At 47.7% G+C, this 18,291-nt stretch overlaps 1 non-coding gene across 1 annotated transcript; it reads right to left on the reverse strand.

The window, feature by feature from the left end:
- Positions 1 to 410: 410 nt before the first annotated feature.
- On the reverse strand, positions 411 to 574 carry LOC136332466 (U1 spliceosomal RNA). Its single transcript, XR_010730724.1, has one exon. It is a non-coding gene; the product is annotated as a U1 spliceosomal RNA (small nuclear RNA).
- Positions 575 to 18,291: the final 17,717 nt, after the last annotated feature.

An 18,291-nucleotide genomic window follows, 5' to 3' on the forward strand; every position in this document is an offset into this window, starting at 1 on the left:
TAGAATCATAATTTATTGGAGCTATAGGTGTCTTTAGAACTCATCTAGTCAATTGACTTCCAATGGGCTTGCGTACCTTGAGTGATGGGAAGCACCCTACCCCAAGGGGAACCTTTGCCAGGATTGGATGGTTTTGGTGCTAGCTCTCCCTCAGTTCAGCCAGAATCTACTTCCCTGTGATTGGTTCAATTAAGCAGAAATATTAAAAAAAATTTTTTTTAATGCTTTTTAAAAAAATTAATTTTAGAGAGAGGAAGGGAGAGAGCAAGAGAGACAGGAACATTGAGCAGTTCCTGTATGTGCCATGACCGGGGATTGAACCGGAAACCTTTGCACTTGGAACGATGCTCTAACCAACTGAGCTTCTAGCTAGGGCAAGCAGCTATTTTTTTTTAAACTTTTTTTTTATACAGGGGAGAGCGCGAACGCAGTCCCCCACTACCACAAATTATGCAGTCGAGTTTCCCACATTTGGGGAAATCGCAGGGGTCAGCACACTCGGAGTGCAATGAGTAAGCCTCGCCCTGGGAAAACCACCTTCGTGATCATGGTATCTCCCCTGCCAGGTAAGTATGCAAGCAGCTATTTTTGAGTGCCTTCATCATACACCTGGCCTATCTCTGTGTCAGGCATAGCCACTCATTGGAATTGAGAGAAAGGGAAATGGAGTGTAATGAGTACTAACCCTGGTGCCAGGTAAAACTTCATGAAGCTAGGGTTATTATTTCATATCTTAATGATAGAGATATTGTTGAAGTTCAGAAAACTTGAGCAACTTGTTCAAACTCACACAGCTATAAAGTGGAGGGACAGGGAGCCAAGAAGGTTTGTTTGACTTTTGAAGGCCCCGCACTGTCTTCCTTAGGTCTAACTTTTTTGGAGCTACTTAAAACAAGTCTGTCGAAAGGGTGAGGCCCCCTGCCATGTCTGGAGGGCACACTTCCCTGCGTTGTCAAGGTAGCCCTGACTTCAGACCTTCTGCCCTGTTGTCCCCATAGGTGCACTGGTTGTGGTGGTTTGCACTGAGTGCAGCTGGTTAATCTGAGTGTACCCTTTCCTGTGTGGACCGTGATTAGAGTTGGCCAAAGAGAAAGCCACATGCAATTGCAAGGTGGAAGGGACACAGCCGCTATTACTCTTAGAGGGTCATCTCAGTCAGAGGGAGTGACAGATGTCGAGATGCCCAGCAGGTTTTAGCTTGTCCTCACCCCTCACTGCCTCTGTCCAGCTCTTCTCTCTGGCTTCCCATTGACCAATGGTGGCCCGGACTCACCACCAGACTCCGGAGTTAGAGCCACGCGGAGATACTGGCTCTGCACGACCCTCCACCAGCTCCCCCTTCACAGTCCCACTGTGGATGCACTCGGTTTCTCCAGGCGACTGAGTGGTGATTCCTTCCAAAGGTGGGTCATGTGGAGATGAAAACTGCAAAACCCTGGACCCTTGTTGGTCACCTCACTTGGTTGGACAAAGAGGCCCCAGTGAGATCGTGCATGTCTTCGGTTTCTCCAAGGAGGGAGGGGGAGGCTAAGGACACCTGCTGCCTTAGGTGTAAATCTAGCCAAGATGAGTAGCATCAGTGAGATGGAAAAAGTCATCCTGGGCTAAGAGGGGTGCTGATCAGAAAGCTCAGAGCTAAGTCACAGATGAACCAAGGCTTGAACCTGCAGAAGGAAGATAAACTGAGAGGGAGGGTGGTGGACAAGAATGGGATTCTGACTGCACAGTGGGGGATGATTTCAGTGTCAAGAGTGCCTGCAAGGCGTGGTCCCAGGTATCTGCCATGGGGTGCATCTGTCAAATGTCTCTGATCACCTGTCCGCACTGCTCAGTAGATCACTGTGTGAGGCAGCCCTCAGCATTTGTAACTTTCTGGGCCTCTCTAGATCGCTTTCCCACTAACACAGCTGGAATGCCCGATGGACAGCGAGATTCAGGAATAATCCTATTGATTAACAGTTCTTAATCTGCTCCCACTGGTTACTAATCTCTAATGATGCAATCTCCTATGCCCAGTCCAAGTAGGTGCTTTGCTCAGGCATACTTAGAGACCACTCTTTTTTTTTTTTTTAAATTGAATTTATTGGGGTAGCACCGAATAGCATAATTATTCAGATTTCAGATGTCCAATTCTACAACACATCTCTGTACACTGAACTGTGTTCATATCCCCCCCCCCTAAGTCAAGTCTTTATCCATCACCATTTATCTCCCATATGGCAACCGCTCATTCTTGTATAGAAAATATGTGATTCTAGCTATGGCTGCCTTGATAAACTTGCAGCTACTCAGATTTGGGACAAATAGCATTGGCGATGGTGGGATTTAGGCTAAGGCATTTTCTAGACAAGTCACATGTAGCAACATGTAGGAACAGAGCTGAGGGATGTACTCTTTCAGGGCGAGCTTCTTTAGAGTGTGACACCTTCTGCTTTAGAAATGAGGAAGATAATGATGTTCAGCCTGTGCTCTAAGTTCGTGAGCTCTGCAGAAGTCTATCCTTTCTCTTCAGGTTCTCAGTGGGTCCTTCCAGCTGTCAGTAGCTGTGTCCTGCTCTTCCCAGGTTCCCGTCTCCTGCTCCAGATCCCCTTATCAAAGGAGGAGGAGCAGGTGTTTGTATCAAATTATGACGTGCATGTACATCGGTTCTCTGACCCAAGAGTGCACAGCCTTCCTTCTATGCTGATCTCCCAATTTTCTTAGGGCCCTACCAAGCCTGGGGTAAGAGTAACCAGGCTGCGCATCTGGGTAGATTATTTGACAGTGGCCGAGAGAACATTTCTCCATTTTTCTCATGTTGACTGTGGAATTTGGGGAGCTGGGGGACTGTTTCCAGGGTGTTTGATCCTACTCTGTTTAGACCCTGGGACTTAGTTTTGGGAGGAGGGCTGATCTATTTCCAGCCCCAGAAGCCTTGAATGCTGTGAATATGACCTCCGTTTGCTGAACACGACCCCTATGCTGTGGCCAGAGCGGGCCTCACTGCTGACCCTGCTGGGTGTGTCTTCTCCAAGCCATTATACCACCTCCTTCCCGCCCTCTTCCCCAATTCACTCCGTTAGCAGCGAGAATTCAGGGAGTGCCTCTAGCCTTCTCTGCAGAATACCCACAGAGGTTCAATGCCTGCTTTAGTCCTGAAAATCGGAGCTTCCCACTGAGGGATCTGGGCAGGAAGGGGCTGACTTCTGACATGGAGTGTCAGATAGTGACTGCTGCTGATTTGCTGAGCGGGGTTGGGGTGAGAGTCAGTGACTAACCCTGAGGCTCCTCTTGCCAGCCTCTGAAGGAGTGGGGACAGAGGAAGCGAGGCATAAATGATTCCCTGCCACACTCCTCACTTCCTCCCCACCATCTCCTCCTGTAGAGGATCCCAGTCCTTAGGGGAGCTGAATGGGAACTCCAGGTTGGCTGGTGGAATAGGACATCCTAGTCTTTCCTCGTCCCAGACCTGGTTCCACTGGAACACTCACATAGCTGTTAGAATGGTCTTCGTATTTCTAAGATATTCTCAGAACACAACTAGTGTGTGCAGTAGAGAAAGCCTTGGTCTAATAAACAGGAACGTAGGTTCTAGTCCTAGATCTTCCAACTTGTTTGTGGTCTTGGGCAAGTCCCTTCCCCTTGCTGGGCCTCAGTTTTTCCATCTGTTAGAATCTGGCTAGCTCTCGAGTAATATCACCCCAGAATCACTAATGTGTATTGAATATTTTCGTGTGTTACTTGCTTTACCTGCACTAGCTCATTGAATCCTATAATTATTTGTCAATCTTTTCAAAAGGAGAAAAATGAAGGCTCAGAGATGTTACTGTTACATCCAGGATCACTCAGCCAGGAAAAGGTGAGGCTTGTCTAATCCCGGGGCCTTGGTGGGCCCTTCAAGAGGAAGAGGACGACAGCCTGGGGGCCTCTCATTTTCAGGAGCAGAGGCTGCTTGCTCTCTGGACCCCAGTGTGTCCTCACGAGAGGGGAATGGAGTCAGCATGCTTAATGAAACTTGGTAGGTTTTGAATCATCTTACCGTGTCAAAGGTAGTGGATAGTCCTCAGCCCTGACAGTCAGACATCACGCTGTCCCTGGATTGCATTTATGTCCTTTAAGTGCCAAAGCTGGATCAGGTTACTTTTTTCATGGGGAGGCCCAGCATCCCAGAAACTGCAGTCAAATCAGATTTTTTTTTTCAGTCAGCCTAACACCTCCAACATATGAAATGGCCCTTTCAGCGCATGCAGGCGCTGGGGATTTTTTCTTAAATTAAGAATTTGATACATTCCTTCAGTTCCCCTCCAGGGGTTACAGAGAGCAGAGAAAGTGATGCCTTGTGCTAATGTGCAGGTGTGGTTATGCATTTTGAAGGAGATCTTGACAATATCTAGGAAAAAAAAATGTCCCCAAATGACCCTCAGTTCTTGATGAGAAATGTTAGCTTGTATAAGCCCTGAAGGGCCTCGTGTCCCCTGGATATCCAAAGCCTGTCTGTTTGAGGGTCAAATGACACAGTGGAAGGGCATGTGTGTGTGTGTGTGTGTTGGGAGGCGCAGGGACACAGGGACTGAACTGTTCCGAGCAAGTGCTCTGCAGAGGAAAGAGCGCTGGGCAGGAAGTCTGGAGGTGACCTTGGAGCCTCCCTCACTGGGCTGTTGTGAGCCTTCATCAACATGGCTCATATGGAAAGCGGTCTGGCACACTGTAAACTGTAGGCTCCTCGGGGCTAGGGACCTGGCGCCTTGCTGTGGTGAAGGCATCCGTCCATGGAAGGTGAAGGGAGCAGGTCTCGAGGAGGGAAGATGGTAGGAAGCCAAGCAGATGAAAGTTTTATCCTTGGCCTCTCTGTGCCTCATCTGAAAGATGGGATAGTAACAGTATCCACATCATAGATGGGTGGGAAGATAGAGTGGGTGCTAATGAAAACGTATGGCGCACAGAATGCTATTTTTTTCATACGTGATTATTTTTTCTTGAAGCTGTGTGTATATATATTTAATAGACTTTATTTTTAAGTTTATAGAAAAGTTGCTCAGAAAGTACAGAGTGTTCCCATAAACCTACTCCCACAGTTCTCCCTACTACTTACATCTTGTGTGAGTGGGTATGGTATATTTGTTACAGTTGATGAACCAGCACTGATACATTACTATTAACTAAAGGCCTTTTTAGTTTGCCCCAGGGTTCACCCTCGGTGTTGGATACGCTGTGGGTTTTGACAAACGTCACCGTTCCAGTATCATACAGAATAGTCTTTACAGCCCTAAAAATCCTTTGTGCTCCACTTGTTTGTCCCTTCCTTCCCCCTCCTGAACACCTGGCAGCCACTGTCTCCATAGTTCTGCCCTTTCCAGAGTGTCATCTAGTTGGAACCATACAGTATGTAGCCTTTTCGGATTGGCGTCTTTCCCTTAGAAACACACATTGAAGATTCCTTCTCATGTCTTTTCATGGCTCAATAGCTCATTTCTCTTTATCACTGAATAATATTCCATTGTCTGGATGCACCACGGTTTATTATTCATTCACCTCCTGAAGGACGTTTTGGATGTTCCAAGTTTTTTGGCATAATTAACTTTATAACATCTGGGAGGTATCCTCGTTTGAGGGCTGGGACTTTAGAATCAGACTGAATGGCTCCAGATTCTGCCACCAGCTGGGTGATCTTGTGGAGTTATTTCAGCTCTTTCACCTTCCTCCTCCAGGAAATGGGGATATGAAAGGCTGTCACACAGAAATCTATACTGCAATGGCTCAAATGGTGTAGGAATGTCTCTCTCACCTGATATCACAGGTGAGATGGGCTCAAAGTCAGCAGAGGGCGCTGCCACACTGGGTAAATTCAAGGATCCAAACCCACCATTTCAATACCAGGCTTCCACAGTCTGTCTCTCTGGTGGTCCCGATAACTGCCAGAGGGCAGGAGGTGAGGAGTGTGGAGTTTACTCCCTCTCTTAACCTGGCCTATAAGTGACACACATTGCCCTTGCTCACAGGCGATTGGATAGAACTTAGCCACATGCCCTTACCTCACTGCAAGGGAAGCTGGGCAATGTAGTCTAGTCATAGCTGTCTGTCTCTGCCAAGTGATAGGTTTGTGATGAGGATTAAATGAGAGGATTTGGGTAAAGCCTTTAGCTTAGTGCTTGGTGCATATTTAGTACTCAATGATTGTTCACTAGGAATCAGAGGGTCATAGCATTTCTGATCTGGGGGCCTTTCAAAGTGATCTAGATCAGTGGGTTTCACAATGTATTCAACTGACCCCTTCAGACCTCTCAGGGACCCCTGGGTGGGGGCGGATTTTCAACCAGAAACACTCCTACCTTATCTAGGTAACATACTGGGTTCTAGATAAATTCAGTGGAAGAGAAAGGATGGCAGCTTAAAAAAACCTTAAAAACCACTGGCCTAGGGAAATTTCCTGAAATTACAGTGTTGGTTCTTCTTCCTCCCCAAGAGCCTAATTTTGTCTCAGCTCTGTCTCTTGGTTGGGGTGGTACAGGGCTGGGCTCCAGCTTCATCAAAGCCGCTGGAGAAGACACCAGCAAGGGATGGTGATGAGGAAGGTAGAGGCTGGGAGCATAAGAGTCCCCTGAGGCTATGGGCTGACAGTCTGGAGCTCACCCCCCATCATCCGACTTCCCCCTGCATCCAATGGGATGAGGGCTTCTCATCCTGACTCTCCTGGCCCAAGGTCTACATGGGAGGGATGGCCTCTTGGCTCAGCAAGGTGCACAGGGCCTAAGTCGGGCACATATTTCCCATCTGTTCTTGGGCGGGACTTTGCTCCCAAGTCAAAGACTTCACATCTGGACCCGATATGTTCCATCCTGGCACACTGGCCCCATGCCCAGGGTGCCAGCCTATCCAGATGGTTGGAATCAGCTCTATTGTTCTGAGTATTTGCTCTGTCTCCCGGCCTCAGAGCATCTGTGAAAGTGATGAACTTGCCTTCCTGTCATGTGTGTGTTACCAGGGGGCTGTGGAGTTACCAGACCCAGGTTCAAATTCTAGCCTGTTTGCATGTGTGACCTTCAGCGTTTCTTTCTCTCCCAGGCCTTCCGTTTCTCCTCTGGGAAATGCGGATAACAGTCCCTTCTCAGAGGGTTAGCATTAGGATTAAGCAAGATAATGTGTGTAAAGCCTTTAGAATAAGTCCTCAATAAATGGTAGCCATTGTCACTTATTTGTGATCCTAGCTGAGAAAGTTTAAAATACTAAGCAATATATTATAACAGTGATACAGACTTGCTATAAAAAGCCCTGAAGGATATAAATCCCTTCCTCGCCTTGTAATCCCTTCTCTACCCACCTCCGTCTCTCACTCCAGAGGTTGCACTTCTTCAAATCATCTTTAATGAGCCATAAACCCCAGGTTGCAGTCAAGAAACCTTGTCACTCTTTGCCTTATAAAGTCCTTCACCCGTTGGCCCTAGTCTACATTTCCTCTTTTAGCTCCTGCCAACCCTGCCCTTCCCCTACCCCCACTCCGTCAAGTTCCAGCTACACTGCCCTGCTGATCCAGACGCCTTGTCTTGGCCAGGGCTATTTCCTCTGCGTGAAGTGCCATCCCTCCCTTATCAAACTCCTACTCAGCCTTCAAAACCCAGTCCACATGTCTCATTTATTTATTTATTTATTTATTCATTCATTCATTCATTAGAGAGACAGAGAGTCAGAGAGAGGGACAGACAGGAACAGACAGACAGGAATGGAGATAGATGAGAAGCATCAGTCATCAGTTTTTTGTTGCGACACCTTAGTTGTTCATTGACTGCCCTCTCATATGTGCCTTGACCGTGGGCCTTCAGCAGACCAAGTAAGTAACCCCTTGCTCAAGCCAGTGACCTTGGGTCCAAGTTGGTGAGCTTTGCTCAAACCAGATGAGCCTGTGCTCAAGCTGGCTACCTTGGGGTCTTGAACCTGGGTCCTCCACATCCCAGTCCGACGCTCTATCCACTGCGCCACCGCCTGGTCAGGCTGTCTCCTCTTCTTTGTGAAACCATCCTGGATTCCCCATCTCCTTTAGATGTCACATCGCCTTGCTGGGGATGATCTGATACAGTTCTGCAGCCCCCATTTGACCCAGGGCTACACTACGGCAAGAACTGGGTTTCAGTCTCTTCGCTTCGCCAGGGCCCAGAGCGGGACCTGGCCTCCTACAGGTGATCAGGGAGAGTCTTTGAAGGACTCGTTTTCTTGTGGTTTACATTTGCACACTAATGAAAACCTTTCCCCCAGGTCCAGCCCTATGGTTCCCATTTCCCTTTTGTGGAAGGAGCCATTGAGCTAAGGCCGGCCCCAGTTCTGCGGTTCTGACAGAGCTGGTATTCCTTGGAAAGAGGTTGGGTAAGTTTAATGAAGTTAATGGCTAGGGAGCTATAAAGGGATTGCTCTGCAGAACAACCAGAGCATGGACTCTATCTCTGAGACAAATGGAGAGAGGGTGGCAATGTTGGCATTTCTCCTCCCCTTGCTGTGTCCCTCTGGGGAGGCTTGACTGGCCAGACTTCAGGCTCCTATGGGCCCTTGCTCATGGGCCTCTTAGAATGGAACTGGTGCTTGTGACTCTGGAGTTTGGCAGCAGTTTGAGCAGGTACAAAGGTCTAGAGCAGGGGTCCCCAAACTTTTTACACAGGGGGCCAGTTCACTGTCCCTCAGACCGTTGGAGGGCCAGACTATAAAAAAAACTATGAACAAATCCCTATGCACACTGCACATATCTTATTTTAAAGTAAAAAACCAAAACGGGAACAAATACAATATTTAAAATGAAGAACAAGTAAATTTAAATCAATAGACTGACCAGTATTTCAATGGGAACTATGGGCCTGCTTTTGGCTAATGAGATGGTGGTGCCCCTTCCAGAAGTGCAGCGGGGGCCGGATAAATGGCCTCAGGGGGCCACATGTGGCTCGTGGGCCGTAGTTTGGGGACCCCTGGTCTAGAGCCTTCTGCCAGAGAGGCTGGGGTTCATTTTCTCTCCACACCCCTATTCAGCCCCTATGATTTGGGAATGGAGAGAGCCAGGTAGACGCATGCCAGGTTGGCCCGGGCGCTTAGGTTGCCTGCTGGTACTATGTCTGCTCGTGTCACTTCCACCGCTCTTTGGCCCTGGGACAGTTGATTTGCTGTCTGTTGTGCTTTTCTCTTCCCATGTCATGCCAGCTGGTTTTATATACCCTGACCCAGCTCATATTTCATATTTCAATTCAAACACTACCTCTTCCACGAAGCCTTCCCTGATTCTCCCTTTTGCTCTCCAAGCTAGAATGGATGTTCCCTTTTTTAATTCCCAGGATGCTTTGGGAATTGATTACTTCATATTAATATTTACTTGATTTTTAAGTTCTAAAAGAAATGCCTACTTATTTTTGTTTCTTCTTTTCCAAGTGAGAGGAGGAGAGATAGAGAGACAGAGCTCTGCATGCGCCCCGACCGGGATCCACCCAGCAACCCTGTCTGGGGCTGATCCTCTGCCCATCTGGGGCCATGCTGGTGACTGAGCTTTTTTAGCACCTGAGATGGAGGCTCCATGGAGCCATCCTCAGTGCCTGGGGCTGATGTGCTCGAACCAATTGAGCCATGGCTGTGGGAAGAGAAGAGAGAAAGAGAAAAAGAGGGGGGGGGAGTTGAGAGGGTGGAGAAGCAGATGGTTGCTTCTCCTACGTGCCCTGATTGGGAATCAAACCTGGGACTTCCACATGCCAGCCCGATATGCTACCACTGAGCCAACTAGCCAGGACCAAACACCTACTTATTTTAAAAGTCAAATGAAATAAGAATTTATTTTTAAAAATCAAGAATTTTCCCCTCCCACTTTCCCTACCTCTTCAATCCTGCTCCTTTCCCCAGTAACCCTTCTCATGGGTTTGGCATGTTCTTCCGTAGCTTTCCTCATGGTTCATGTGCACACATATAAGCACATACTGTGGTGGACAGCTTCTGACATGGCTCTTGATGACCTCCACATCCTGTGTTCTTGCCCTGGTGTATTTCTCCCCTTGAGTGGGAACTAAGCTTAGTGATTCGCTTCTTTCTTATTTAAAAAAAAATTATTTAAAAATTAAATTTGATGGGGTGACAGTGACCAATAAGACTACGTAGGTTTCAGGTAATCATTTCTATAGCATTTGAACCGATGACTTGCTTCTAATGATTAGAATATGGCACAACTGATAGGATGTCACTTCCACGAATAGGTCACAAATGACAGTAACTTCTGCCTTCTCTAGAGCTCTTCTCATGTGTTTGCTCTAATAGAGAAGATCACATGGCAGGGAACTGAGGGTGGCCTCTGGCCAACCACAAGTGAAGAACTGAAGACCTCTGTCTAAAAGTCCTGGAGGAACTGAATCCTTCCAACAACCACATAAGTGAGCTTGGATGCAGATCCTTCCAGTCAAGCCTTTGGATGACTGCAGCCCCAGCAGACACCTTGACTACAGCCTTACAGGAGACCCTGAGCCTGAGGACCCTGCTAAACAGTGCCTGGATTCCTAACCCACAGAAACCTTGCGATAGGACACGTGTGTCGTTCCAAGCTGCTAAGCCTTGGGGCAATTTGCTACACAGCGATAGATAACTAATACATCTTACATGCTGGTGTTTTATTCCTATAGGATAAATTTATAGTAACGTTATGAAAAAGCAAATAGGTATAGACATGTACACATTCTAATTGTTAACAGATGGAACTATAGTTCTTTCTAAAATATTATAGCAATGACCTTCCCACCAGCCCATGCCCTCACATCTTCATCAGAACTGAATAGTATCAATCTTTTTACAATTTCTGCTACTCTAATGGGTGAAAATGACATCTCATTACATTTCTGTTACAGTTTGCATTTCCTTTATTTCTAGGGAGGTTGAGCATTTTTTCCTTATATTTATTGTCTAGCTGTATTTTATTAGATAAATACTTTTAATTTTTCCATTGATTGGAGAGAGAGAGAGAAGCATCAACTTCCTGTTTTACTTAGTTGCTCCATCCAGTTGTATACTCTTTGATTGCTTCTTGTATGAGCCCTGGCCGGGAATTGAACCTACAACCTTGGTGCACTTAGCTAAGGCTTTATCCACTGGGGTAGATAAATATTTATTGAACCCTAATGTGTGCCAGATGCTTTTATATTATTAAGACATTATAATAAGACATGGACCTTGCCCTCAAGGAGCTCACAGCTTAGTGGGAAAAACGAACATAAAAAAAATAGATGACAAATGCTAAAATAAACATTGCATCCAGTGTTCTGGAAACACAAAAGTACAAGAGACCATAATTCCTGGGGGTTGCTCGAGAAGACTGGTGGAGGAGTGAGCATTTGAACAGGATATTGAAGGAGGATATTGTAGGAGTTTTGTCCAATGGAGAGAGCACAGCATGAGGGAAGACCTGGAGACACCGAGCAGCTGGGGTTCAGAGAGGCTGGAACCAAGGAGGCAGGGTGATGGGAGACGAAGAGGAATGGGCGGGAGTTGAGACGGAGCAGGTCAGCAGTTATGGCTGATGGGTGAGGACTCGGATGCTATGCTCAGGCCTTTGGACACAATCATGCAGGCCACAGGAAGCCCCTGAAGACTTTTCAGCAGAAGAGTGACATGATGGATTGACATGATTTGGGTGTATTTGTGCATCTGATACATTTTGGATGGGTGGGTCTGTCTCAGTTTCATCTCCGTGTCTCCCCCAGCTCACAGTGGCATCCACACAGATTTGGGGAATGAATGAAAAAAAAATGTGTCCTGACCCATGGATGGAACTGGCCAATGTGGGCTGAAAACACTGGTGTGGCTGTGGGTTGTGAGCCATAGGCTAGGACATGTGGGACTCGGGAAGCAAGAGTGGAGGCCCAGGTACCAAGAGATGATCCAGGACTACAGAAGCCTCCCAGGGGCCCAGGACCCACACGGGTTCCCTGCAGCTGACTCCCGGGGAAACACTCCTTCTCCTTCCCACATGCATGGGCTTCTCTCCGTGCAGCTCCTCAGAGATGTCCTGGGTCCTCGGCCCCAGCAGACGGATGGCTTCCTTCCATCTTCTATATCTTTTGCCTTGGTGTCTTCTGCTTCCCAACTAGCCATGATGGAAATGGGAGCCAGGCTCCTCATTGTATTTTTAATAAGGCTAGATGGTCTCAAGGAGGAAAGAGGATGAGCTGAACGAGCCCTTCATATTTCTCTTGTGCAACAATCTTCCCCTGACAAATGTAGTTCTTTCCCCTGTGCATGAACCCCAATTGATTTTCCCTCCGTCAGAAGCCCTCAGGCGTTGCCAGCCTCCTAATGGTAACCGATGGGGACACACAGAGCTCCTGTTGTTAGCAGGGCCGCCAATGGCTGCGGCATGTGTATGACCCACTCACTGCAGGATTAGAACAATTTAGCCAATAACAATAAAAGCTATTATCTATTGAATGCCTACTGTGTGCCAGGCACTGTGCCATGTGCTTTCCATATATAAGCTGGTTCAGTCTTCTCACTAGTTCTGTGACACCTGTATTATTCTCCCCACCTTACAGGCGGTGAAACAGAAGAAGCACAGGGAAGTTAAATAACTAAGTCAATACAATGCAAACACTAAGGAGAGGGACCAGGACTGGTAGCCCCTGTATGGAAGCCCAGTACCCTGCAGATTCACATCCAGGCTTCCACCAATTCAAACTCTCCATTGTGGGCTGCCATCCTGTGCTTTAAAGGACTGTATCTTCAGAGAGTGCCACTGTGGCCCTTGGTGAGGTGTCTCTGCATGAGTCTGTCCTCGTGGGCACTGGGGGAGGGGTTGGGTTCTGCTCTGGTGTTTTGTTCAGACTAAGATGAGCAAAAAGGGTTTGATCTGAGCCAACAGTCTTGATGAGTTCTCCAACCGCTGGGTCAAAGGCAGGATCAGGTTGTAATCTAGCACAGAGCATTAGACGCCACGTAGGACCTGGCTCCTGGAAGAGCGGGCTGGAGGCAGGAGATTAGGGTCTGGGTGAGGGCGGGAACCATGCTCTGGTGGCTCTCCTGGACAGGGGGCATCTCGTGTGGGTTGGGAAGAGAAGTTCAGAGGATTTTTTTGAGAGCAAGTATCTTTTTCTTCACCTGTTTCTGATTTAGCTTTTTTCTTTTCTCTCTTCTTTGTCCTCTTCCTCATCTTCTTTCAATATGGAAATAGCATTATTGTTTTTCTGAATATAAAAATTCATGCTCTAGGCCCTGGTCGGTTGGCTCAGCGGTAGAGCATCGGCCTGGCGTGCAGGAGTCCCGGGTTCGATTCCCGGCCAGGGCACACAGGAGAAGCGCCCATCTGCTTCTCCACCCCTCCCCCTCTCCTTCCTCTCTGTCTCTCTCTTCCCCTCCCGAAGCCGAGGCTCCATTGGAGCAAAGATGGCCCAGGTGCTAGAATGGCTCTGGTTGCAACAGAGCGACGCCCCAGATGGGCAGAGCATCGCCCCCTGGTGGGTGTGCCGGGTGGATCCCGGTCAGGCGCATGCGGGAGTCTGTCTGACTGCCTCCCCGTTTCCAACTTCAGAAAAAAAAATCATGCTCTTTGTAAAAAAAAAAAAAAAAAGAGTTAGGCAATATAAAAGTTTAAAGACAAATGTAAAAATGATCCCCACCATCTGTGACCCCCACCATTCAGAAATCGGCCCCATGACATTTGCTGTGTAGCCATTCAGACTTTTTCTATGTTTGTTAGGATGTAGTCTGATGGTACAAACTGGATTCCATCCAAACCTCTTGCTTCACAATAGACCACAGTCCTATCCCAGCGCTATCTATGATATAAATCTACCTTGCCGTTTTATCTGCTGTGTGGGTTTTCATTTTTGAATGGATCATCACTTATTTAGGTCTTGTTGGTTGTACTTTTTTCCTAAAACACATATGTGTGTGTCTCAAGGAGGTAGTTACGGCAATATCTGACGTCTTCCTACTATACATATTTTATCTTATTTCTCTCAGACTTGCCCTGAACCACAGACCCTAGGGGTTAAAGGTTGACAAAGGAGAGGACGGGTTCAATGTCCTCACAGACCAGGGGAAGGGGATGATGAGGGAGAGAGAACATGCTGGGCACCAAGCTGGCTGGACGCCTGGACACGGGGAAAGGAGCTGGGAGGCATTGCTTTGCGGGCAGCAGCGCTCTGGGTAACGGATAGAGCTTTCTTAAGTAACTTGACATTCTAGACGAGAGCAAATCCCTGGCCCACGGGAGAATGAGATGTCAACCTTCCATTCATCCATCAAGTATGCATCTACATCCATCCCATGTGTCAGGCTCGGTGCCAGGACCCGGAGCTATGGAATCGAATAAATCATGGTCTATACCAAGTGCCATGGAAAGATTCACGGGAACGGAGAGAGGGGAAGTCCTGTGGCCTCTCCAGGCTGTTTGTGAGGAAGCCACTTGAACCAGATCAGGGGGCGGAGTAGAGAGGAGGGCAGGGCTGGAAATTCCAGACTGGAAGAATAGCATATACCAGCAGTCAGGTGGAAAAGCAGAATGCATGACTAACATGTAGGGGGCAGTGAGGGGAAGGAGGAGAGTGGTGGGTGTGAATTAATTGATTATGGGTAATTAGGACCAGGTCCTGAAGGGTTTTGAATGTAAAATGTCATGCTAAGGGATTTATCCTGTAAATCCCTTGGAGTGATGGAAGGGTTTGGAGTGTGCCAAAGAACTGACCCAACAATGATCTCTCTGGCCACTCTCATGGAGGAGACTGGGGCCGGAGGACTAGGCATAAGGCTCTCCATGGTCTGCAGGAGAGACAGAGAGCATTCAATCTAAGGCAGTTGTTTTGGGGGTGCAGCCAATGGGTGCCTGTGTAGGGGGAGCTAATGAGACAGCACTGGGTATGGTGTGGAGCAGACATGGTGGGCAGGGGAAGGGGTGGTAGTGTGGAGCGAAGGTGAGGGCAGATCTCCGATTGTGCTGGGTGGGAGGCTCCATGAGCCCGGGCGGCAGGTCAGGGTGCGATCAGCACATAGACATGGCAGCACACAGACATGGGTACCCTCTCTCCTGTGCTGTCTAAGGCAGGAGGGAAGAGTCAGCAAAAGCCCAGTTTTACTCTGTGCTTTTTAAAAAAAATTTTAATTTTTAAAATATATATTGATTTTAGAAAGAGAGGGGAAGAAGGAGAGACAGAGAGAGAAAGAAAGAGAGACACACACACCAATTTGTTGTTTCACTTATGCATTACTCATTGGTTGGTTATTGTATGTGCCCTTAGCAGGGATTGAACTTGCAACCTTGTGTATCGGGATGACACTCTAACCAACTGTGCTATCTGGCCAGGGCCTGGGTTTTGCTTTTTGATTCTCATAGACTCAGAGGCTTACTGTCAACAGGGCCTTGAAGATTATTTCGCCTATCTCTTCATTTTATGGATAAGGAGACCCAGAGAGAGAAACTACAGGCCCAGGGTCACATGCACATTGTCACTGGAAAAGCTGGGGCTACATTCCACATGCTGTGATTCCCTGGACAGCCTGGACCCACCACGCCAGTCACCATGACCAGCTGTGGGAACAGCTGCGGGCTGTGGAGCCAGACACACCTGGCTGGGAATCTGGGCTCTGCAACTTGCTGGCGAGCTTGGGGAAGTCCAAGCGTCCCTCTGAGATTCAGTTTTCTTATCTTGAATGTAGGACTCACAGTCCTTGTCCTACAGAGTAATCATGAGGATTGAATGAGACACGGGAGAAAGATGGCTTGTCTTGTGCCTCAACAAATGTTGATTCTCTACCCTTTTCCTCTTTTTTTTTTTTGTATTTTTCTGAAGCTGGAAACGGGGAGAGACAGTCAGACAGACTCCCGCATGCACCCGACCAGGATCCACCCGGCACGCCCACCAGGGGCGTCGCTCTGCCTCGACCAGAGCTACTCTAGCGCCTAGGGCAGAGGCCAAGGAGCCATCCCCAGCGCCCGGGCCATCTTTGCTCCAACGGAGCCTTGGCTGTGGGAGGGGAAGAGAGAGACAGAGAGGAAGGAGGGGAAGGGGGTGGAGAAGCAAATGGGCGCTTCTCCTATGTGCCCTGGCCGGGAATCGAACCCGGGTCCCCTGCACGCCAGGCCGATGCTCTACAGCTGAGCCAACCGGCCAGGGCCTCTTTTCACTCTTAATTAACTAAGATCTTAAAAATTTTCTGAATTGGCCTGAATTCAAATTAATGTAAACTTCATACTTTCAGTAAGTTTCTTCACTTCTGCGGGACTCAGTGTTCTTATCTGTAAAGTGGGGAAAATAACCCCTCCCGCCCAGGATGTTTGGGGACTTAAAGGAGACCATACAGGTCAGGCATATAGCACAGCGCCCGGCCCGGGGCACATGCTCTGTGTTACCTCAGCCAGCTCTGAATAGTGAACATGCAGATGTGCGTGTTGCTTCTGAATCCCAGGCGGCCTCCGCGAGCCTGCGGGTGCCCTTGGTGGAGCGTCAGAAACACTGGCGAGCTGAGCCTGGCCTTTCCCAGGACGCTTAGGGTGCCCTGAAGCGTTTAGAAAAGGCTGATTTAGGAGGAGATGTCTCCTCTTTGCTGTATTTCTTTTTAACTTATTTTGCTTTGATTTTCCCATTTGCTACTAAGCATGTATGAGTTACCTGCCCCTGTGATCTGTACATTAAATATGACTAACTGTTCAGCGCGAGGAGGAGGCTGTGTCTGTTCATTTTTTTTTCTTTCTATTAATGAAAACCGAGCTTTTAATATGTATTGGGCTACTAAGTAGTTTATTTATTTATTTGTTTTTGGTCTCAGTAAAATTATAAAAGACTTTAGGATGGTAATTAACCTTAGACAAGGTGGGTCAACCCTCTGGATTCTTGAATTAGCATGTTTGAATGTAACAGGTATGATCAACATCTACTATTTTATCTATTCTAAAGAGCAATCTCACACCGAGAAAAAGAAGCCCAAGTCCATAGCCTTTTCCATTCTCAGGGCCTTTGCACATGCTGTTTCCTCTGCCATAAATGCTTTTCACTCAGCTAAACTTATAGTTTTCTTTTTAAATAACTATTGTTTCTAATATATTATAAATATTATTTTTAAGGTTCTAATGTGTTTTTATTGATTGGAACTGTGTGCAGTTGGTAATCCATCAAAACATGAAATGACAGTAACATTCAAATATCTGATACTGATGGATTCTAATATTGTTGGGACAGCACTGGGCACTAAGGACGAAGAAGCCAGGGCCACCTGTGTCCCCATGTGTCTGGCCTTTGTCTTTTGAGTTTTACCAGAAAGAGCTGGGGGCACAATCCCAGCCTCCCCGAACTCAGCCTCAGAGGTGGGGGTTCCAGAAGTGACAGTGGCCCGTCTGGGGTGACATCAGAAGTGCAGCCATGGTTGGAGGGGAGGGCTTTATAGAATCACAAAACATCCTTCCCAGCCCTGGCCCCCCACTCCCTCCTGCCAGGGCCTTTGTCCCTGGTGCCTCAAGGCACCTGGCAGCACCCTGGTGTGGAATGAGCACTGAACATAGAGTCAGAATACCTGAACAGCATGCAGTCTCTGACACCTGCTCGCTGGGTGACTTGGGGCAGGTGACTCAGCATTTCTGAGTCTCCATTCTCCCATCTCTAAAACAGCTTTGCTTTTTAAAGGATTGTTGTGAGAATTTCATGTAACACATTAAACTAAGTCAGGACTCTCAAACTTTTCCACCAAAGCAAAACATAATGTTAGGTACCCTGGGGGTTTGAGGGTGTAGCTTAAAGCAACCTGCCACAAGCTTGCAATTTATTTGAAGTCTTATTGTAGCTTAAAAATTTATGTGCATGTTGCATTTTGCTCCATAGTATATCCATGTTGTTTCTTTTTAACACAAAGACAGTGTTTTAAGTTATTTACCACTGGGTAATTTTGATGCCAGCAGGATGAGCCATGTTCATCACGTGGCTCCGTGAGCTCCCTGGTCCGTGGCCGGGAGCTGCCAAGGGTGGGTGTACCCCAGTTTAAGAGGCATTCGAGTAAGAAGAGTGCTCTGGAAAGAGCAAAGCATGCTACATAAAGGTCAGAGAGTTTTAATGTGACTGTTTGCAGTAATGGGAAGAACAGTGAGCAAGATGGATGAAGGAGGGAGAGGAAAGGGAAAGGCAGGCGGAGATGCAGGAATAGAAATGGGGGTGGAGGTCAGGCTGCAAATGCAAATCCCAGGTAAGCCAGGCTCCAGTCTGGGTTCCTACACCTCCCCCTCCTCCTGCTGGCCCCTCCTCTCTCCCTTCCTTGACTTAGGGAATCCAAACAAGGAGGACACCTCTAAGCATCTGAGATCTATAAGTTCCAGAGGGAGCATGCAGGAGCTGG

This window comes from Saccopteryx bilineata, chromosome 3 (genome assembly GCF_036850765.1).
Source record: "Saccopteryx bilineata isolate mSacBil1 chromosome 3, mSacBil1_pri_phased_curated, whole genome shotgun sequence".
Lineage (NCBI taxonomy): Eukaryota > Metazoa > Chordata > Mammalia > Chiroptera > Emballonuridae > Saccopteryx > Saccopteryx bilineata.